Genomic DNA, 23,521 nt, shown 5'->3' with positions numbered 1-23,521 from the left:
GGCAGACCGAGTGTAGCATTAGCGGCTCAGAGACCGAGTGTAGCAATAGCGACTCAAAACATCAAACGACATGAACAGACCGAGTGTAGCTGCAGCAATAGCTTGTTTGGACCCAAATTTATGGACTCGGTGTTGGACCTGGGAACCCTTGCCCCTTTCTCTAAAACAGTGGTTAGAAATTTAGGGGTTCAGTTCGACGACCAACTGAAATTCAACAAACAGATGGACACTGTTGTTCGGACAAGCTTTTTTCAGCTCCGTCTCCTGGCCAAGGTTAAACCTTTCCTCGGTCAGGATGACTTAGAGAAGGCTATGCACGCTTTTATTAGCTCCCGTATTGACTATTGTAATGCACTTTATGTGGGGGTGAACAAGTGCACTTTAAACCGGCTGCAACTGGTGCAAAACGCTGCAGCTCGGCTGCTCACAAACACTCGCCGGTCCAGTCACATCACTCCAGCGCTGCACTCCTTACACTGGCTCCCAGTACATGCGAGGGTTAATTTTAAACTTTTAATGTTTGTTTTTAAAGCACTGTATGGACTTGCACCTTCTTATTTATGTGACCTGCTTGTTGCACATCAGCCCAGTAGAGGCTGCGTCTGCAGGACAACACCTGCTGGAGGTCCAGGACCTAAAGTAAGCAGTGGGGTGATCGTTCCTTCTCAGTGGCTGGTCCGAGGCTCTGGAACTCTCTGCCTGTTGAGTTACGAGCCATCACTGACCTGACACTGTTTAAAGCGAGGCTGAAAACTTACTTGTTTAAAGCCGCTTTTGACTGCTAATTGCACATGTGTAATTTATACGTATTTTCTTAAATATTTTGGGCTAAAATTGTTTTTATTATATTGCACTTATGGAAAGCACTTTGGTTCAGCGGGTGCTGTTGTAAAGCGCTATACAAATAAAGGTTGATTGATTGATTGATAGTGGCTCACAGACCAAGTGTGGCATTAGCAGCTCACAGACCAAGTGTAGCATTAGCGACTCAAAACATCAACCGACATGAACAGACCGAGTGTGGCAATAGCTCAAACACACAGCGTTTCGCATTAGCGGCTCGCAGACCAAGTGTAGCATTAGCGGCTCGCAGACCGAGTGTAGGATTAGCGACTCAGGCAGACCGAGTGTGGCATTAGCGGCTCAAAACCACAAACAACATGAACAGACCAAGTCTAGCTGTAGCAATAGCTCAAACATACTTCGTTTCGCATTAGCGGCTCGTAGACCAAGTGTAGGATTAGCGGCTCGCAGGCCGAGTGTAGCATTAGCGGCTCGCAGGCCGAGTGTAGCATTAGCGACTCAAACAGACCGAGTGTAGCATTAGCGGCTCACAGACCGAGTGTAGCATTAGCGGCTCACAGACCGAGTGTAGCATTAGCGGCTCACAGACCGAATGTAGCAATAGCGGCTCACAGACCGAGTGTAGCATTAGCGGCTCACAGACCGAGTGTAGCATTAGCGACTCGTGCAGGCCGAGTGTAGCATTAGTGACTCACAGACCGAGTGTAGCAATAGTGACTCACACATCGAGCGTAGTATTAGTGAGTCACGCAGACCGAGTGTAGCAATAGCGGCTCGCAGACAGAGTGTAGCAATAGCGACTCACAGACCGAGTGTAGCAATAGTGACTCACAGACCGAGTGTAGCAATAGCGACTCACAGACCGAGTGTAGCATTAGCGGCTCACAGACCGAGTGTAGCATTAGCGGCTCGCAGACCGAGTGTAGCAATAGCGGCTCACAGACCGAGTGTAGCAATAGCGGCTCACAGACCAAGTGTAGCATTAGTGGCTCACAGACCGAGTGTAGCAGTAGCGGCTCACAGACCGAGTGTAGCAATAGCGGCTCGCAGACCGAGTGTAGCAATAGCGGCTCACAGACCGAGTGTAGCAATAGTGACTCACAGACCGAGTGTAGCAATAGTGACTCACAGACCGAGTGTAGCAATAGCGGCTCGCAGACCGAGTGTAGCAATAGCGGCTCGCAGACCGAGTGTAGCAATAGCGGCTCACAGACCAAGTGTAGCATTAGTGGCTCACAGACCGAGTGTAGCAGTAGCGGCTCGCAGACCAAGTGTAGCATTAGTGGCTCACAGACCGAGTGTAGCAATAGTGACTCACAGACCGAGTGTAGCAATAGCGGCTCACAGACCGAGTGTAGCATTAGTGGCTCACAGACCGAGTGTAGCAATAGTGACTCACAGACCGAGTGTAGCAATAGCGGCTCACAGACCGAGTGTAGCAGTAGCGGCTCACAGACCAAGTGTAGCATTAGTGGCTCACAGACCGAGTGTAGCAGTAGCGGCTCACAGACCAAGTGTAGCATTAGTGGCTCACAGACCGAGTGTAGCAGTAGCGGCTCACAGACCAAGTGTAGCATTAGCGGCTCACAGACCGAGTGTGGCAGTAGCGGCTCACAGACCAAGTGTAGCATTAGTGGCTCACAGACCGAGTGTAGCAGTAGCGGCTCGCAGACCAAGTGTAGCATTAGCGGCTCACAGACCGAGTGTAGCATTAGTGGCTCACAGACCGAGTGTAGCAGTAGCGGCTCACAGACCGAGTGTAGCATTAGTGACTCACAGACCGAATGTAGCAATAGTGGCTCACAGACCGAGTGTAGCAATAGCGGCTCACAGACCGAGTGTAGCATTAGTGACTCACAGACCGAATGTAGCAATAGTGGCTCACAGACCGAGTGTAGCAATAGCGGCTCACAGACCGAGTGTAGCATTAGTGACTCACAGACCGAATGTAGCAATAGTGGCTCACAGACCGAGTGTAGCAATAGCGGCTCACAGACCGAGTGTAGCAATAGCGGCTCACAGACCGAGTGTAGCAATAGCGGCTCACAGACCGAGTGTAGCATTAGCGACTCAACACAACACGAAACATGTACATTAGAAACTCAACACCGGCATGAGCAAAATAACACAAGCATCAGTGAATCATGGATGAATGTAGGGCTGCACAATGTATTGCAAAAAATATAATCGCAGAATTTGTTGTTGTAATCTCTCAATTGCAAGAAGCCACAATCGCTTGCAAAACTACTGAAGATGGACACATTTATTTACTTTCACCGTGTTAAACAAAAAGTTTTCCTAATATTTGCCTCATCAATTAGCTGAAAAACAAATGACTCATAAACTTTTGTAATATTGTGCAGCGCTGCATCGATGGATGGAAATGGATGAGGTCAATTTGTTTATGTAGATGGAGGTAGAGTTTGTCGAAGAGAGAGATAGCAAAGTGACTGTGAGAAAAGTAAATGGATGTGCGTATGATGATGCTTGTTGATGACATAGTATGACGACAAAGTATATACAGCCATAATGGGGAGAAGAGGGGAAAGGAGAGAGTTGGAGGGCGGAAAGTGACAGAGTGAAAGATAGTATGGATGTGTGTAAGTATGCAGAGAGCAAGAGCGAGCGCTCACCCTACCAGCAGCATCGGCAAAATCAACAGCGGAATCAACAAACCAGCAGTAACTCACCGTTGACGTCTTCATCAGATGTTTAACTCCAGCAGAGTTTACTCACCCTGTGCTCCTCTTGTTAGAAAGTTCTCAATCTGTGATGCAGCGTTTGATTCTCTGAAAGAAAATATTTACTTCTCAAAATCACATGACTTCAGACGTCACCAAGCGGCTCACACAGGCCGAGTGTAGCATTAGTGGTTCACGGAGAATGAGGTAAGTAAGTGCTTTGTCATTGTATAAGCGTACAATGAAATATTTTTTAGCTGTCAGTCCTGAGCTGCCACGCTGTGTAGTACTTACCCGCATGACCTTGGAGATCGGGGAAACTGTAGCACTTGGAAGAAACCTGGCTGGCTGCTCTCTGTCTCCTCTGATCTTTTGAAACAGTGCATCGCCTCCTGGGCCCTTCCCCGTCTCCGAGCGTGGTGTCCTGCACTAGTCAGCTTCCCCACCTCGTGCTTCCTCTTCCTCCATTAGCGGGCTAACACAGTCAGACTTTAGCATCATCGGCTAACACAGTCAGACTTTAGCATCATCGGCTAACACAGTCAGACTTTAGCATCATCGGCTAACACAGTCAGACTTTAGCATCATCGGCTAACACAGTCAGACTTTAGAATTAGCGGCTAACACAGTCAGACTTTAGCATTAGCGGCTAACACAGTCAGACTTTAGCATCATCGGCTAACACAGTCAGACTTTAGCATCATCGGCTAACACAGTCAGACTTTAGCATCATCGGCTAACACAGTCAGACTTCAGCATCATCGGCTAACACAGTCAGACTTTAGCATTAGCGGCTAACACGAAGTTTCGCAGAATTTTACAAAAGAAACATGTGACAAACCTGCTCTGATGCAGCTGAAATCCTCATGAAATGTCGTTTGTTTAAAAATCCAAAATCTACAGGAAGCCGTTATTTTTTCTCATAGCGATTACAAAGATTGCAAGTTGTAGTTTAGCAAATAAATGTGTCACAAAATGTTTACTTTGCTACAGATCTCATTTATGTTGATAATTATGTGTTTTACACAAGATTAATGAGATTTCCATATGTCATTGAATCTATGATCAGAGCAGTGTTGAGGGGATGAGGAGAGCAGGGTTCACTACTCCCACTTACTGACAAAAACAACTAAAAACACATGGCTGTGGGCAGCTTTCATATTTAGTTTAAAGAACCCCCAGAAACTAGAGCTTTAAGGTCTCATTATACTTCTTTAGTTTAGACGCACAGACGCTCGTGGCCTTTCATACTCTGTTTGGCGGTTGGGACTTAGCGCACAGTTCAAGTAAGTATTCTTGTTGTCCTCAGCCATTGTTTTCTGCGTTAAGCGTCCGCAGACTCCGCATAGTTAGAAAGGGGCGTGTCTGAGAAAATGACAACATTTTTCCACACGGACCTTGCGGACGCGTCAAGTATAATCCAACTTTTACTCCGCCCACATTCAAAATTTTAAAAATGCGCCTAAGGAGGTGTTTCCCAGAGATGTAGGCAGAGCTGTTTACCTTTGTCAGTGCTGCCTGGGGGTTTCTGGATTTATCCAGAGCAGAAAGAACATTTTAATGGCCAAATACTATGTTTTTGATGAAAAAGAAAAATGTCTGAAACATCAGACTGTGTCCTACGATTTATTATCTACATAAATCAAACTATAACACTGCCCCTAAAGTTCAAAGACTACAGCCCACACTGGCAACACACTTTCCCTCAACGCCACAGCAAAAAACATGAACATTAGCAACTCTACACCACAGCAAAAAACATGAACATTAGCAACTCTACACCACAGCAAAAAACATGAACATTAGCAACTCTACACCACAGCAAAAAACATGAACATTAGCAACTCAACACTACAGCAAACATGAACATTAGCAACTCTACACCAGCATGAGTAAATCAACACAAGCATCGGTGAATCATGGATGAATGTAGGGCTGCACAATGTATTGCAAAACATTTAACGGAGAATTCGTTGTAATCTCTCAATCGCGAGAAGCCACAATCTATCGCAACATTACTGAAGATGGACACATGTATTTATTTTATTTCCCTGGCGCAAAACAAAACGTTTTCCTAATATTTGTCTCATCAATTAGCTGAAAACATAAATTGTAATATTGTGCAGCGCTACATCTATGGATGGAAATGGATGAGGTCAATGTGTTCATGTAGAAGGAGGTTGTAGAGGAGAGAAGTAGCAAAGTGACAGAGTCTGGGGTACAGGTATATGGATGTGCGTATGTTTGCAGAGGATGTATAATATTAACGTAGTCACTCACCAGGGACGTCTTCATCAGACGCTCGTCCAGCAAAGTTGATGACAAAGTATATACATCCATAATGGGGAGAAGAGAGGTGAAAGGAGGGAATAGGAGGGCAGAAAGTGACAGTGTGTGTTAGATTGTATGGATGTGTGTAAGTATGCAGGGAGCAAGAGTGAGCCCTAATCCTACCAGCAGCATCAGCAAATCAACAGCAGCACGAGCAAACCAGCAAACCGGCAGCCACTCACCGGTGACGTCTTCATCAGATGTTTGACTCCAGCAGAGTTTACTCACCCTGTGCTCCTCTTGTCAAAGTCCTTAGTCCGTGATCCAGCGCTGGATTGACAGAGAAGCATTGACTTCTCAAAATCACATGACTCCAGACCTCACCAAGCCGCCACTCGTAATCTAGAACAACAAAGAGCACAAATATGGACCAGGGAAGCATTTTTCTATAGATTTAACCTCTTACCCCCCACATTTCAAAGGACATACACATTGTTTAAATTGAATGGCAAATATTGCTACAACAGTTTTTTGTGCAGCACTACATATAAGGATGGAAATGGATGAGGTCAATGTGTTCATGTAGAAGGAGGTTGTAGAGGAGAGAAGTAGCAAAGTGACAGTCTGTGAGAAAAGTATATGGATGTGCGCATGTTCGCAGAGGATGTATAATATTAACAGCCACTCACCAGTGACGTCTTCATCAGACGCTCGTCCAGCAAAGTTAATGACATAAAGTAAATACAACCATAATGGGGGAGAAGAGAGGTTGAAGGAGGGCGGAAAGATAGTATGGATGTGCGTAAGCAGGCAGTGAGCAAGAGCGAGCCCTAACCGTACCAGCAGCATCAGCAAATCAACAGCAAAATCAACAGCAGAATCAGCAAAACAGCAATCAGCAAATCAACAGCCACTCACCGGTGACGTCTTCATCAGATGCTCGTCCAGACAGTTCATGACAATGTGTATGCATCAATGGTGAGGAAGAAGAGAGTTTGAGGGAGGAAAGTGTGTTAGAAAGATAGTATGGATGTGCGTAAGTATGCAGAGCAAGAGCGAGCCCTGACCCTAACCCTACAGCATCAGCAAATCAACAGCGGCATCAACAAACCAGCAGCCACTCACCGGTGACGTCTTCATCAGATGCTCGTCCAGAAAAGTTCATGACAATGTGTATGCATCAATGATGAGGAAGAAGAGAGTTTGAGGGAGGAAAGTGTGTTAGAAAGATAGTATGGATGTACGCAAGTATGCAGAGCGAGAGCGAGCCCTGACCCTAACCCTACAGCATCAGCAAATCAACAGCGGCATCAACAAACCAGCAGCCACTCACCGGTGACGTCTTCATCAGATGTTTGACTCCAGCAGAGTTTACTCACCCTGTGCTCCTCTTGTTAGAAAGTCCTCAGTCTGTGATCCTGCAGTGGATTCTCTGAAAGAAAAGCATTGACTTCTCAAAATCAAATGACCTCACCAAGCCACCACTTGTAATCTAGAATAATAAAGAGCACAAATGTGGACCAGGTAAGCATTGTTCTATAGGTTAGACTGAACCTCTTAACCCCCACCTGAACCATAAGCAACAGTCAAGATTTAGTTTTAGGTAAAGCTGACATTGAAAAAATGAGCTTGGTTCAGGCGGATGGTAAGAGGTTAAAACTTTGCATCGTTTTATTTTAGAACCTAAAAAGAGTAACACAATTCGATTTCACTGAGGGCAATGTGGGTCAGTGATTTCATGTGTCGTTCTAGCTGCAGTTTACACATGTCTTTGGAGGGTTATGGAGTTTGGTTTAATGATGCTGTTTTCAGTTGTGTGAAGTAAACAACACTAAAGTGGACAGAAAGTGGGAAAGCAAACAAAGAAATGGCGCTGTACAGCTGAATGGTTCTGGAGTTACAAAACATCTTCGGGAGTTTGAGAGTTACTAAACTTTGAGCAGCAGAAACAACAAGGAGTTCTTTATGTCCTCCTCCCTGTCCACAGGAAAAGGTTTCTTCATTTTTTGCATGTTGAAGTTAAAGACACGGGTGTAAATGAAAGCAGGTCCTGACTACGTGAAATTCTCAGAGCAAGTCAAAAAAACTGGGCTTCTGCCGCCCTGCAACCCGTCACAGATATTCAGACAACAATGGCCACCGCTTTTTTGGTTTTATTTCAGAAACCTCCTCATAAAAGGCTCTGTTTGGGTGGACTGAAGTGTAAATGTAGCTTTTCGCTCTTACCTGGAGTCCCCTGGAGTTGTGGACTGTGTGTTTGCTCGCGCTGAGGGCGCGGCTCCCGCACAGGTGTTGCCTCCACCACTAATTAGTCTGATCTGTTTCCTTCCGTGAAGAGGTCAGTCCTGCCTTCAGAATAAAAGTGCACTTCCTGTCTGACAAACTTTCACAACAACAGCACAACACTAGGCCGTCGCTAAACCATCTCCCTGCCATAACTCCAAACATTTCCCCGAACACCTGTGTTTCCCATCCATGTCTCCACTGGCAAACCCAGAGTCTGCATTCTTCTGGAGGACAGAGGAGTTACAGGAGGGCTCCCTCTGCTGGAGGACAGAGGTGTTACAGGAGGGCTCCCTCTGCTGGAGGACAGAGGAGTTACAGGAGGGCTCCCTCTGCTGGAGGACAGAGGAGTTACAGGAGGGCTCCCTCTGCTGGAGGACAGAGGAGTTACAGGAGGACAGAGGTGTTACAGGAGGGCTCCCTCTGCTGGAGGACAGAGGTGTTACAGGAGGACAGAGGTGTTACAGGAGGGCTCCCTCTGCTGGAGGACAGAGGTGTTACAGGAGGGCTCCCTCTGCTGGAGGACAGAGGAGTTACAGGAGGGCTCCCTCTGCTGGAGGACAGAGGTGTTACAGGAGGGCTCCCTCTGCTGGAGGACAGAGGAGTTACAGGAGGGCTCCCTCTGCTGGAGGAGAGAGGAGTTACAGGAGGGCTCCCTCTGCTGGAGGACAGAGGAGTTACAGGAGGGCTCCCTCTGCTGGAGGACAGAGGAGTTACAGGAGGGCTCCCTCTGCTGGAGGACAGAGGAGTTACAGGAGGGCTCCCTCTGCTGGAGGACAGAGGAGTTACAGGAGGGCTCCCTCTGCTGGAGGACAGAGGAGTTACAGGAGGGCTCCCTCTGCTGGAGGACAGAGGTATTACAGGAGGGCTCCCTCTGCTGGAGGACAGAGGAGTTACAGGAGGGCTCCCTCTGCTGGAGGACAGAGGTGTTACAGGAGGGCTCCCTCTGCTGGAGGACAGAGGAGTTACAGGAGGGCTCCCTCTGCTGGAGGGTTAGGGTTAGGGTTAGGTTTTGGTGTTCTTATTCTTAAAAAGACCAGTCGGTTTTCGGTGCACGGGCAACAGGCCTGCCCAAAAGCTCCTTAATTTCCCTCCCAAGGACATCAACCCCTACAGCGAGTACTACACCAAACCCACTGTCTCTTATAGAGAGAAGCTAAGTAAAGGGGAAGTAGGAATACTCCTAGAGAGCCGTCAGCCCTGTATACAGTGACCCACCACTGCCGTATGTTTCAAACCTTGCTGAAAATATAAATATATGTAAAATGCACAAAATTATATGCATGGCTAATGGCTATTATTAATTCTCATCCCAGTGGCAATAATCCTTAACTTCTTATACTTTGTATTTCTATAGGTGCCAGGGGCAAACTCCAGAAGCGACCCCGCCGGCCCAGGTGAAGTGGAAGACGGGACGGATCACATCAGCCCCCACTTTAATTAGACCATGTAACACTTTAAGTTTTCACGTTGTCAACCATAGGTGAGGTTCATGCATAAACACTTGTAAAAATGAAAATAAACATGTCAACAGTACACAAGCAAAACAGACATTCCGTCCCTACTCCCAGGACACCCGACCAACCCCAGGGCCACCCCCAGAGCGGCCCACTGGCCGTAAGGCCCCCAGCATGGACCACGGATATCCAGGATCCACGCTGGAGGCCAATAGGCTAAGTATTCCTGGCCAAAGGTTCCACACCCATAAAAAAAGAGGGAAAGGGGGGAGGAATAAAAAAGGGGGGGATGATCAAAAAAAGGGAAAATATTGTTTAAAAAAAATGGGGGAAAAAATAGGAATTCGAATTTTGGAAAAAATTTAATGAAAAAGTCAACAGAAGTCCGAATTAATAATTGAAGAAAAAGATTAAGTTAAGGTATTTAAACCCTGACCCTAGGGTTAGGATTAGGGTTAGGGTCAGAGGTATAAAAACTTTTAGAAAAACCCTAACCCATGTTCACCTGTATCAGTGACAGAGAGTACCTACAGACCCATGTTCACCTGTATCAGTGACAGAGAGTATCTACAGACCCATGTTCACCTGTATCAGTGACAGAGAGTATCTACAGGCTCATGTTCACCTGTATCAGTGACAGAGAGTATCTACAGGCTCATGTTCACCTGTATCAGTGACAGAGAGTATCTACAGACCCATGTTCACCTGTATCAGTGACAGAGAGTATCTACAGGCTCATGTTCACCTGTATCAGTGACAGAGAGTATCTACAGACCCATGTTCACCTGTATCAGTGACAGAGAGTATCTACAGACCCATGTTCACCTGTATCAGTGACAGAGAGTATCTACAGGCTCATGTTCACCTGTATCAGTGACAGAGAGTATCTACAGACCCATGTTCTCCTGTATCAGTGACAGAGAGTATCTACAGACCCATGTTCACCTGTATCAGTGACAGAGAGTATCTACAGGCCCATGTTCACCTGTATCAGTGACAGAGAGTATCTACAGACCCATGTTCACCTGTATCAGTGACAGAGAGTATCTACAGACCCATGTTCTCCTGTATCAGTGACAGAGAGTATCTACAGACCCATGTTCACCTGTATCAGTGACAGAGAGTATCTACAGGCCCATGTTCACCTGTATCAGAGACAGAGAGTATCTACAGACTCACCTGTATCAGTGACAGAGAGTATCTACAGACCCATGTTCTCCTGTATCAGTGACAGAGAGTATCTACAGACCCATGTTCTCCTGTATCAGTGACAGAGAGTATCTACAGGCCCATGTTCTCCTGTATCAGAGACAGAGAGTATCTACAGACTCACCTGTATCAGAGACAGAGAGTATCTACAGACCCACGTTCTCCTGTATCAGTGACAGAGAGTATCTACAGGCCCATGTTCACCTGTATCAGTGACAGAGAGTATCTACAGACCCATGTTCTCCTGTATCAGTGACAGAGAGTATCTACAGGCCCATGTTCACCTGTATCAGAGACAGAGAGTATCTACAGACCCATGTTCACCTGTATCAGTGACAGAGAGTATCTACAGACTCACCTGTATCAGTGACAGAGAGTATCTACAGACCCATGTTCACCTGTATCAGTGACAGAGAGTATCTACAGACTCACCTGTATCAGTGACAGAGAGTATCTACAGGCCCATGTTCACCTGTATCAGTGACAGAGAGTATCTACAGACCCATGTTCACCTGTATCAGTGACAGAGAGTATGTACAGACTCACCTGTATCAGTGACAGAGAGTATCTACAGGCCCATGTTCTCCTGTATCAGAGACAGAGAGTATCTACAGACCCATGTTCACCTGTATCAGTGACAGAGAGTATCTACAGGCCCATGTTCTCCTGTATCAGTGACAGAGAGTATCTACAGGCCCATGTTCACCTGTATCAGTGACAGAGAGTATCTACAGGCCCATGTTCACCTGTATCAGTGACAGAGAGTATCTACAGGCCCATGTTCTCCTGTATCAGTGACAGAGAGTATCTACAGGCCCATGTTCACCTGTATCAGTGACAGAGAGTATCTACAGGCCCATGTTCACCTGTATCAGTGACAGAGAGTATCTACAGGCCCATGTTCTCCTGTATCAGTGACAGAGAGTATCTACAGGCCCATGTTCTCCTGTATCAGTGACAGAGAGTATCTACAGGCCCATGTTCACCTGTATCAGTGACAGAGAGTATCTACAGACTCACCTGTATCAGTGACAGAGAGTATCTACAGGCCCATGTTCACCTGTATCAGTGACAGAGAGTATCTACAGGCCCATGTTCACCTGTATCATTGACACTGAGTATCTACAGACCCATGTTCACCTGTATCATTGACAGTGAGTATCTACAGGCCCATGTTCACCTGTATCATTGACACTGAGTATCTACAGACCCATGTTCTCCTGTATCAGTGACAGAGAGTATCTACAGACCCATGTTCACCTGTATCATTGACAGTGAGTATCTACAGACCCATGTTCACCTGTATCAGTGACAGAGAGTATCTACAGACCCATGTTCACCTGTATCATTGACACTGAGTATCTACAGACCCATGTTCACCTGTATCATTGACACTGAGTATCTACAGACCCATGTTCACCTGTATCATTGACAGTGAGTATCTACAGACCCATGTTCTCCTGTATCAGTGACAGAGAGTATCTACAGACCCATATTCACCTGTATCAGTGACAGAGAGTATCTACAGACCCATGTTCACCTGTATCATTGACACTGAGTATCTACAGACCCATGTTCTCCTGTATCAGTGACAGAGAGTATCTACAGACCCATATTCACCTGTATCAGTGACAGAGAGTATCTACAGACCCATGTTCTCCTGTATCAGTGACAGAGAGTATCTACAGACCCATATTCACCTGTATCAGTGACAGAGAGTATCTACAGGCCCATGTTCACCTGTATCAGTGACAGAGAGTATCTACAGACTCACCTGTATCAGTGACAGAGAGTATCTACAGACTCACCTGTATCATTGACAGAGAGTATCTACAGACCCATGTTCACCTGTATCATTGACAGTGAGTATCTACAGACCCATGTTCTCCTGTATCAGTGACAGAGAGTATCTACAGACCCATGTTCACCTGTATCAGTGACAGAGAGTATCTACAGACCCATGTTCTCCTGTATCAGTGACAGAGAGTATCTACAGACTCACCTGTATCAGTGACAGAGAGTATCTACAGACCCATGTTCACCTGTATCATTGACAGTGAGTATCTACAGACCCATGTTCTCCTGTATCAGTGACAGAGAGTATCTACAGACCCATGTTCTCCTGTATCAGTGACAGAGAGTATCTACAGGCCCATGTTCACCTGTATCAGTGACAGAGAGTATCTACAGACTCACCTGTATCAGTGACAGAGAGTATCTACAGACCCATGTTCTCCTGTATCAGTGACAGAGAGTATCTACAGACCCATGTTCTCCTGTATCAGTGACAGAGAGTATCTACAGGCCCATGTTCACCTGTATCAGTGACAGAGAGTATCTACAGACTCACCTGTATCAGTGACAGAGAGTATCTACAGACCCATGTTCTCCTGTATCAGTGACAGAGAGTATCTACAGGCCCATGTTCTCCTGTATCAGTGACAGAGAGTATCTACAGACTCACCTGTATCAGTGACAGAGAGTATCTACAGACCCATGTTCTCCTGTATCAGTGACAGAGAGTATCTACAGACTCACCTGTATCAGTGACAGAGAGTATCTACAGACTCACCTGTATCAGTGACAGAGAGTATCTACAGACCCATGTTCACCTGTAATCAGTGACAGAGAGTATCTACAGACCCATGTTCACCTGTATCAGTGACAGAGAGTATCTACAGACTCACCTGTATCAGTGACAGAGAGTATCTACAGGCCCATGTTCACCTGTATCAGTGACAGAGAGTATCTACAGGCCCATGTTCTCCTGTATCAGTGACAGAGAGTATCTACAGACCCATGTTCACCTGTATCAGTGACAGAGAGTATCTACAGACCCATGTTCTCCTGTATCAGTGACAGAGAGTATCTACAGACCCATGTTCTCCTGTATCAGTGACAGAGAGTATCTACAGACCCATGTTCACCTGTATCAGTGACAGAGAGTATCTACAGACCCATGTTCACCTGTATCAGTGACAGAGAGTACCTACAGTGTCATCTGCATAGTTGTGGTACGACACATTGTTGCTGTTTATTAGCTGACCCAATGGAAGCATGTACAAGTTGAATAAGAGGAGGGGGGACTCATTAAAGGGGGGGCTCTGGGGGTCCTCCTGCACGAGGGGTGGGCAGGTTTGTGTCATGGGGGCCGATTTCTTCATTGCCAAAGCACCAAAAACCGAAACTCACAATTTTAGTCCAAAGTAAAGCACCTTTTCTCTACAAATATAGGTTTTGCTCACAACATATGACCTAATGGGTGTTTTGCTGGGAAATGTGAAAATATTGACAGTATTTTCTACATATTTAGAGTCCTTTTCATGCATTTTCATGCTTTACCCCAATCCAAAAGCTTTTGGAAAAAAGGTGTGAAAATAGCAACAAAACTGAGACGAAAACAAGGACGGAAATTTGACAAAAAAACTGACAAAAAACTGACAAAAAAAGTGACAAAAAAGTGACAAAAAATTGACGAAAAAAGGAAAAAAAAAAAGATAAAAATTGACAAAAAGAGACGAAAACAATGATGAAAATGTGAAAAAAGTGAGGAAAAAAATGTACGAAAAATGTACAAAAAAAATGTACAAAAAATGTACAAAAAAAAATGGGAAAGGGTTAGTGTTAACCCTTTCCCAATAAAAATGGAGAAAAAAGTTCCATTTTTTGTCCGATCACTCCGCCCCTGTGTGGGGGCGGAGTGACGGGCCTGCGGACCTCGCCGAGATGTGGGCGAGGTCGCGGGCTGGAGCACGACACCTGCGCCTTTTTGTGCGCCTGCGTCTAACTCGGACTACGACCAAGAGCCATAGTAACTACTGCCATGACGACGGCACTGGTTACTGATCTCTGGAGTGATGTCCATCATTGAGAAATGTACGCTCAAGTTTGAAACACTTTATTTAAAACACAAACAGACAGAGACGATCTTGCAATCAATATAAAATGATCAAAAAGGGAAAATATTGTTTAAAAAAAAATGGGGGGAAAAAATAGGAATTCGAATTTTGGAAAAAATTAAATGAAAAAGTCAACAGAAGTCCAAATTAATAATTGAAGAAAAATAGGGTTAGGGTCAGAGGTAAAAAAAAAACTTTTAGAAAAACCCCTAACCCATGTTCTCCTGTATCAGTGACAGAGAGTATCTACAGACCCATGTTCACCTGTATCAGTGACAGAGAGTATCTACAGACCCATGTTCACCTGTATCAGTGACAGAGAGTATCTACAGACCCATGTTCACCTGTATCAGTGACAGAGAGTATCTACAGACCCATGTTCACCTGTATCAGTGACAGAGAGTATCTACAGACCCACGTTCTCCTGTATCAGAGACAGAGAGTATCTACAGGCCCATGTTCACCTGTATCAGTGACAGAGAGTATCTACAGACCCATGTTCACCTGTATCAGTGACAGAGAGTATCTACAGACCCACGTTCTCCTGTATCAGAGACAGAGAGTATCTACAGGCCCATGTTCTCCTGTATCAGTGACAGAGAGTATCTACAGACCCATGTTTCACCTGTATCAGTGACAGAGAGTATCTACAGGCCCATGTTCTCCTGTATCAGTGACAGAGAGTATCTACAGACCCATGTTCACCCTGTATCAGTGACAGAGAGTATCTACAGGCCCATGTTCACCTGTATCAGTGACAGAGAGTATCTACAGGCCCATGTTCACCTGTATCAGTGACAGAGAGTATCTACAGTGTCATCTGCATAGTTTGTGGTACGACACATTGTTGCTGTTTATTAGCTGACCCAATGGAAGCATGTACAAGTTGAATAAGGGGGGGGGGGGGACTCATTTGAGGGGGGGGCTCTGGGGGTCCTCCTGCCACGAGGGGTGGGCAGGTTTGTGTCATGGGGCCGATTTTCTTCATTGCCAAAGCACCAAAAACCGAAACTCACAATTTTAGTCCAAAGTAAAGCACCTTTACTCGACAAATATAGGTTTTGCTCACAATATATGACCTAATGGGTGTTTTGCTGGGAAATGTGAAAATATTGACAGTATATTCTACATATTAGAGGTCCTTTTCATGCATTTTCATGCTTTACCCCAATCCAAAAGCTTTTGAAAAAAGGTGTGAAAATAGCAACAAAACTGAGACGAAAACAAGGACGGAAATTTGACAAAAAAAGTGACAAAAAAGTGACAAAAAAGTGACAAAAAAGTGACAAAAAAGTGACAAAAAATTGACAAAAAATTGACAAAAAAATTGACAAAAAATTGACGAAAAAAGGAAAAAAAAAGATAAAAATTGACAAAAAGAGACGAAAACAATGATGAAAATGTGAAAAAAGTGAGGAAAAAAATGTACGAAAAATGTACAAAAAATGTACAAAAAAAAATGAGAAAGGGTTAGTGTTAACCCTTTCCCAATAAAAATGGAGAAAAAAAGTCCATTTTTTGTCCGATCACTCCGCCCCTGTGTAGCGGCGGAGTGACGGGCCTGCGACCTCGCCGAGATGTGGGCGAGGTCGCGGGCTGGAGCACGACACCTGCGCCTTTTTTGTGCGCCTGCGTCTAACTCGGACTACGACCAAGAGCCATAGTAACTACTTGCCCATGACGACGGCACTGGTTACTGATCTCTGGAGTGATGTCATCATTGAGAAATGTGCGCTCAAGTTTGAAACACTTTATTTAAAACACAAACAGACAGAGACGATCTTGCAATCGATATAAAATGATCAAAAAAGGGGAAAATATTGTTTAAAAAAAAAATGGGGGGAAAAAATAGGAATTCGAATTTTGGAAAAAAATAAATGAAAAAGTCAACAGAAGTCCAAATTATTTGAAGAAAAATAGGGTTAGGGTCAGAGGTAAAAAAAAACTTTTAGAAAAACCCTAACCCATGTTCTCCTGTATCAGTGACAGAGAGTATCTACAGACCCATGTTCACCTGTATCAGTGACAGAGGAGTATCTACAGACCCATGTTCACCTGTATCAGTGACAGAGAGTATCTACAGACCCATGTTCTCCTGTATCAGTGACAGAGAGTATCTACAGACCCATGTTCACCTGTATCAGTGACAGAGAGTATCTACAGACCCATGTTCTCCTGTATCAGTGACAGAGAGTATCTACAGACCCATGTTCTCCTGTATCAGTGACAGAGAGTATCTACAGGCCCATGTTCACCTGTATCAGTGACAGAGAGTATCTACAGGCCCATGTTCACCTGTATCAGTAACAGAGAGTATCTACAGACCCATGTTCACCTGTATCAGTGACAGAGAGTATCTACAGACCCATGTTCTCCTGTATCAGTGACAGAGAGTATCTACAGACCCATGTTCACCTGTATCAGTGACAGAGAGTATCTACAGACTCACCTGTATCAGTAACAGAGAGTATCTACAGACCCATGTTCTCCTGTATCAGTGACAGAGAGTACCTACAGTGTCATCTGCATAGTTGTGGTACGACACATTGTTGCTGTTTATTAGCTGACCCAATGGAAGCATGTACAAGTTGAATAAGGGGGGGGGGGGGGACTCATTTGAGGGGGGGCTCTGGGGGTCCTCCTGCACGAGGGGTGGGCAGGTTTGTGTCATGGGGGCCGATTTTCTTCATTGCCAAAGCACCAAAAACCGAAACTCACAATTTTAGTCCAAAGTAAAGCACCTTTACTCTACAAATATAGGTTTTGCTCACAACATATGACCTAATGGGTGTTTTGCTGGGAAATGTGAAAATATTGACAGTATATTCTACATATTAGAGTCCGTTTCATGCATTTTCATGCTTTTACCCCAATCCAAAAGCTTTTGGAAAAAAAGGTGTGAAAATAGCAACAAAACTGAGACGAAAACAAGGACGGAAATTTGACAAAAAAGTGACAAAAAAGTGACAAAAAAGTGACAAAAAAGTGACAAAAAAAGTGACCAAAAAAATTGACAAAAAATTGACAAAAAATTGACAAAAAATTGACGAAAAAAGGAAAAAAAAAAGATAAAAATTGACAAAAAGAGACGAAAACAATGATGAAAATGTGAAAAAAGTGAGGAAAAAAATGTACGAAAAATGTACAAAAAATGTACAAAAAATGTACAAAAAAAATGGAAAGGGTTAGTGTTAACCCTTTCCCAATAAAAATGGAGAAAAAAAGTCCATTTTTGTCCGATCACTCCGCCCCTGTGTGGGGGCGGAGTGACGGGCCTGCGACCTCGCCGAGATGTGGGCGAGGTCGCGGGCTGGAGCACGACACCTGCGCCTTTTTTGTGCGCCGGCGTCTAGCTCGGACTACGACCAAGAGCCATAGTAACTACTGCCATGACGACGGCACTGGTTACTGATCTCTGGAGTGATGTCATCATTGAGAAATGTGCGCTCAAGTTTGAAACACTTTATTTAAAACACAAACAGACAGAGACGATCTTGCAATCGATATAAAATGATCAAAAAAGGGAAAAATATTGTTTAAAAAAAATGGGGGGAAAAAATAGGAATTCGAATTTTGGAAAAAATTAAATGAAAAAGTCAACAGAAGTCCAAATTAATAATTGAAGAAAAATAGGGTTAGGGTCAGAGGTAAAAAAAAACTTTTAGAAAAACCTAACCCATGTTCTCCTGTATCAGTGACAGAGAGTATCTACAGACCCATGTTCACCTGTATCAGTGACAGAGAGTATCTACAGACCCATGTTTCACCTGTATCAGTGACAGAGAGTATCTACAGACCCATGTTCACCTGTATCAGAGACAGAGAGTATCTACAGACCCATGTTCACCTGTATCAGTGACAGAGAGTATCTACAGACCCATGTTCACCTGTATCAGTGACAGTGAGTATCTACAGACCCATGTTCACCTGTATCAGTGACAGAGAGTATCTACAGACCCATGTTCACCTGTATCAGTGACAGAGAGTATCTACAGACTCACCTGTATCAGTGACAGAGAGTATCTACAGGCCCATGTTCACCTGTATCAGTGACAGGGAGTACCTACAGTGTCATCTGCATAGTTGTGGTACGACACATTGTTGCTGTTTATTAGCTGACCCAATGGAAGCATGTACAAGTTGAATAAGAGGGGGGGGGGGGACTCATTAAAGGGGGGGCTCTGGGGGTCCTCCTGCACGAGGGGTGGGCAGGTTTGTGTCATGGGGGGGCCGATTTTCTTCATTGCCAAAGCACCAAAAAACCGAAACTCACAATTTTAGTCCAAAGTAAAGCACCTTTACTCTACAAATATAGGTTTTGCTCACAATATATGACCTAATGGGTGTTTTGCTGGGAAATGTGAAAATATTGATAGTATTTTCTACATTTTAGAGTCCGTTTCATGCATTTTCATGCTTTACCCCAATCCAAAAGCTTTTGGAAAAAAGGTGTGAAAATAGCAACAAAACTGAGACGAAAACAAGGACGGAAATTTGACAAAAAAGTGACAAAAAAGTGACAAAAATTAGACGAAAAAATGAAAAAAAAGATAAAAATTGACAAAAAGAGACGAAAACAATAAAGAAAATGTGAAAAAGGTGAGGAAAAATGAGGAAAAAATGTACGAAAAAGAGACGAAAAATATACAAAAAATGTACAAAAAAAATGAGAAAGGGTTAGTGTTAACCCTTTCCCAATAAAAATGGAGAAAAAAGTCCATTTTTTGTCCGATCACTCCGCCCCTGTGTAGCGGCGGAGTGACGGGCCCGCGACCTCGCCGAGATGTGGGCGAGGTCGCGGGCTGGAGCACGACACCTGCGCCTTTTTGTGCGCCGGCGTCTAGCTCGGACTACGACCAAGAGCCATAGTAACTACTGCCATGACGACGGCACTGGTTACTGATCTCTGGAGTGATGTCATCATTGAGAAATGTGCGCTCAAGTTTGAAACAATTTATTTAAAACACAAACAGACAGAGACGATCTTGCAATCGATATAAAATGATCAAAAAAGGGAAAATATTGTTTAAAAAAAATGGGGAAAAAAATAGGAATTCGAATTTTGGAAAAAATTAAATGAAAAAGTCAACAGAAGTCCAAATTAATAATTGAAGAAAAATATTAAGTTAAGGTATGTAAACCCTGACCTTAGGGTTAGGGTTAGGGTTAGGGTTAGGGTTAGGGTTAGGGTTAGGGTTAGGGTTAGGGTTAGGGTTAGGGTTAGGGTTAGGGTTAGGGTTAGGGTTAGGGTTAGGGTTAGGGTTAGGGTTAGGGTTAGGGTTAGGGTTAGGGTTAGGGTTAGGGTTAGGGTTAGGGTTAGGGTTAGGGTTAGGGTTAGGGTTAGGGTTAGGGTTAGGGTTAGGGTTAGGGTTAGGGTTAGGGTTAGGGTTAGGGTTAGGGTTAGGGTTAGGGTTAGGGTTAGGGTTAGGGTTAGGGTTAGGGTTAGGGTTAGGGTTAGGGTTAGGGTTAGGGTTAGGGTTAGGGTTAGGTTAGGGTTAGGGTTAGGGTTAGGGTTAGGGTTAGGGTTAGGGTTAGGGTTAGGGTTAGGGTTAGGGTTAGGGTTAGGGTTAGGGTTAGGGTTAGGGTTAGGGTTAGGGTTAGGGTTAGGGTTAGGGTTAGGGTTAGGGTTAGGGTTAGGGTTAGGGTTAGGGTTAGGGTTAGGGTTAGGGTTAGGGTTAGGGTTAGGGTTAGGGTTAGGGTTAGGGTTAGGGTTAGGGTTAGGGTTAGGGTTAGGGTTAGGGTTAGGGTTAGGGTTAGGGTTAGGGTTAGGGTTAGGGTTAGGGTTAGGGTTAGGGTTAGGGTTAGGGTTAGGGTTAGGGTTAGGGTTAGGGTTAGGGTTAGGGTTAGGGTTAGGGTTAGGGTTAGGGTTAGGGTTAGGGTTAGGGTTAGGGTTAGGGTTAGGGTTAGGGTTAGGGTTAGGGTTAGGGTTAGGGTTAGGGTTAGGGTTAGGGTTAGGGTTAGGGTTAGGGTTAGGGTTAGGGTTAGGGTTAGGGTTAGGGTTAGGGTTAGGGTTAGGGTTAGGGTTAGGGTTAGGGTTAGGGTTAGGGTTAGGGTTAGGGTTAGGGTTAGGGTTAGGGTTAGGGTTAGGGTTAGGGTTAGGGTTAGGGTTAGGGTTAGGGTTAGGGTTAGGGTTAGGGTTAGGGTTAGGGTTAGGGTTAGGGTTAGGGTTAGGGTTAGGGTTAGGGTTAGGGTTAGGGTTAGGGTTAGGGTTAGGGTTAGGGTTAGGGTTAGGGTTAGGGTTAGGGTTAGGGTTAGGGTTAGGGTTAGGGTTAGGGTTAGGGTTAGGGTTAGGGTTAGGGTTAGGGTTAGGGTTAGGGTTAGGGTTAGGGTTAGGGTTAGGGTTAGGGTTAGGGTTAGGGTTAGGGTTAGGGTTAGGGTTAGGGTTAGGGTTAGGGTTAGGGTTAGGGTTAGGGTTAGGGTTAGGGTTAGGGTTAGGGTTAGGGTTAGGGTTAGGGTTAGGGTTAGGGTTAGGGTTAGGGTTAGGGTTAGGGTTAGGGTTAGGGTTAGGGTTAGGGTTAGGGTTAGGGTTAGGGTTAGGGTTAGGGTTAGGGTTAGGGTTAGGGTTAGGGTTAGGGTTAGGGTTAGGGTTAGGGTTAGGGTTAGGGTTAGGGTTAGGGTTAGGGTTAGGGTTAGGGTTAGGGTTAGGGTTAGGGTTAGGGTTAGGGTTAGGGTTAGGGTTAGGGTTAGGGTTAGGGTTAGGGTTAGGGTTAGGGTTAGGGTTAGGGTTAGGGTTAGGGTTAGGGTTAGGGTTAGGGTTAGGGTTAGGGTTAGGGTTAGGGTTAGGGTTAGGGTTAGGGTTAGGGTTAGGGTTAGGGTTAGGGTTAGGGTTAGGGTTAGGGTTAGGGTTAGGGTTAGGGTTAGGGTTAGGGTTAGGGTTAGGGTTAGGGTTAGGGTTAGGGTTAGGGTTAGGGTTAGGGTTAGGGTTAGGGTTAGGGTTAGGGTTAGGGTTAGGGTTAGGGTTAGGGTTAGGGTTAGGGTTAGGGTTAGGGTTAGGGTTAGGGTTAGGGTTAGGGTTAGGGTTAGGGTTAGGGTTAGGGTTAGGGTTAGGGTTAGGGTTAGGGTTAGGGTTAGGGTTAGGGTTAGGGTTAGGGTTAGGGTTAGGGTTAGGGTTAGGGTTAGGGTTAGGGTTAGGGTTAGGGTTAGGGTTAGGGTTAGGGTTAGGGTTAGGGTTAGGGTTAGGGTTAGGGTTAGGGTTAGGGTTAGGGTTAGGGTTAGGGTTAGGGTTAGGGTTAGGGTTAGGGTTAGGGTTAGGGTTAGGGTTAGGGTTAGGGTTAGGAGGTTAGGGTTAGGGTTAGGGTTAGGGTTAGGGTTAGGGTTAGGGTTAGGGTTAGGGTTAGGGTTAGGGTTAGGGTTAGGGTTAGGGTTAGGGTTAGGGTTAGGGTTAGGGTTAGGGTTAGGGTTAGGGTTAGGGTTAGGGTTAGGGTTAGGGTTAGGGTTAGGGTTAGGGTTAGGGTTAGGGTTAGGGTTAGGGTTAGGGTTAGGGTTAGGGTTAGGGTTAGGGTTAGGGTTAGGGTTAGGGTTAGGGTTAGGGTTAGGGTTAGGGTTAGGGTTAGGGTTAGGGTTAGGGTTAGGGTTAGGGTTAGGGTTAGGGTTAGGGTTAGGGTTAGGGTTAGGGTTAGGGTTAGGGTTAGGGTTAGGGTTAGGGTTAGGGTTAGGGTTAGGGTTAGGGTTAGGGTTAGGGTTAGGGTTAGGGTTAGGGTTAGGGTTAGGGTTAGGGTTAGGGTTAGGGTTAGGGTTAGGGTTAGGGTTAGGGTTAGGGTTAGGGTTAGGGTTAGGGTTAGGGTTAGGGTTAGGGTTAGGGTTAGGGTTAGGGTTAGGGTTAGGGTTAGGGTTAGGGTTAGGGTTAGGGTTAGGGTTAGGGTTAGGGTTAGGGTTAGGGTTAGGGTTAGGGTTAGGGTTAGGGTTAGGGTTAGGGTTAGGGTTAGGGTTAGGGGTTAGGGTTAGGGTTAGGGTTAGGGTTAGGGTTAGGGTTAGGGTTAGGGTTAGGGTTAGGGTTAGGGTTAGGGTTAGGGTTAGGGTTAGGGTTAGGGTTAGGGTTAGGGTTAGGGTTAGGGTTAGGGTTAGGGTAGGGTTAGGGTTAGGGTTAGGGTTAGGGTTAGGGTTAGGGTTAGGGTTAGGGTTAGGGTTAGGGTTAGGGTTAGGGTTAGGGTTAGGGTTAGGGTTAGGGTTAGGGTTAGGGTTAGGGTTAGGGTTAGGGTTAGGGTTAGGGGTTAGGGTTAGGGTTAGGGTTAGGGTTAGGGTTAGGGTTAGGGTTAGGGTTAGGGTTAGGGTTAGGGTTAGGGTTAGGGTTAGGGTTAGGGTTAGGGTTAGGGTTAGGGTTAGGGTTAGGGTTAGGGTTAGGGTTAGGGTTAGGGTTAGGGTTAGGGTTAGGGTTAGGGTTAGGGTTAGGGTTAGGGTTAGGGTTAGGGTTAGGGTTAGGGTTAGGGTTAGGGTTAGGGTTAGGGTTAGGGTTAGGGTTAGGGTTAGGGTTAGGGTTAGGGTTAGGGTTAGGGTTAGGGTTAGGGTTAGGGTTAGGGTTAGGGTTAGGGTTAGGGTTAGGGTTAGGGTTAGGGTTAGGGTTAGGGTTAGGGTTAGGGTTAGGGTTAGGGTTAGGGTTAGGGTTAGGGTTAGGGTTAGGGTTAGGGTTAGGGTTAGGGTTAGGGTTAGGGTTAGGGTTAGGGTTAGGGTTAGGGTTAGGGTTAGGGTTAGGGTTAGGGTTAGGGTTAGGGTTAGGGTTAGGGTTAGGGTTAGGGTTAGGGTTAGGGTTAGGGTTAGGGTTAGGGTTAGGGTTAGGGTTAGGGTTAGGGTTAGGGTTAGGGTTAGGGTTAGGGTTAGGGTTAGGGTTAGGGTTAGGGTTAGGGTTAGGGTTAGGGTTAGGGTTAGGGTTAGGGTTAGGGTTAGGGTTAGGGTTAGGGTTAGGGTTAGGGTTAGGGTTAGG

This window comes from Gobius niger (genome assembly GCF_951799975.1).
Source record: "Gobius niger genome assembly, chromosome: 17".
Taxonomy (NCBI): Eukaryota; Metazoa; Chordata; class Actinopteri; order Gobiiformes; family Gobiidae; genus Gobius; species Gobius niger.
The sequence above is the reverse complement of the archived record's forward strand: the minus strand, read 5'-3'. Positions refer to the sequence as shown.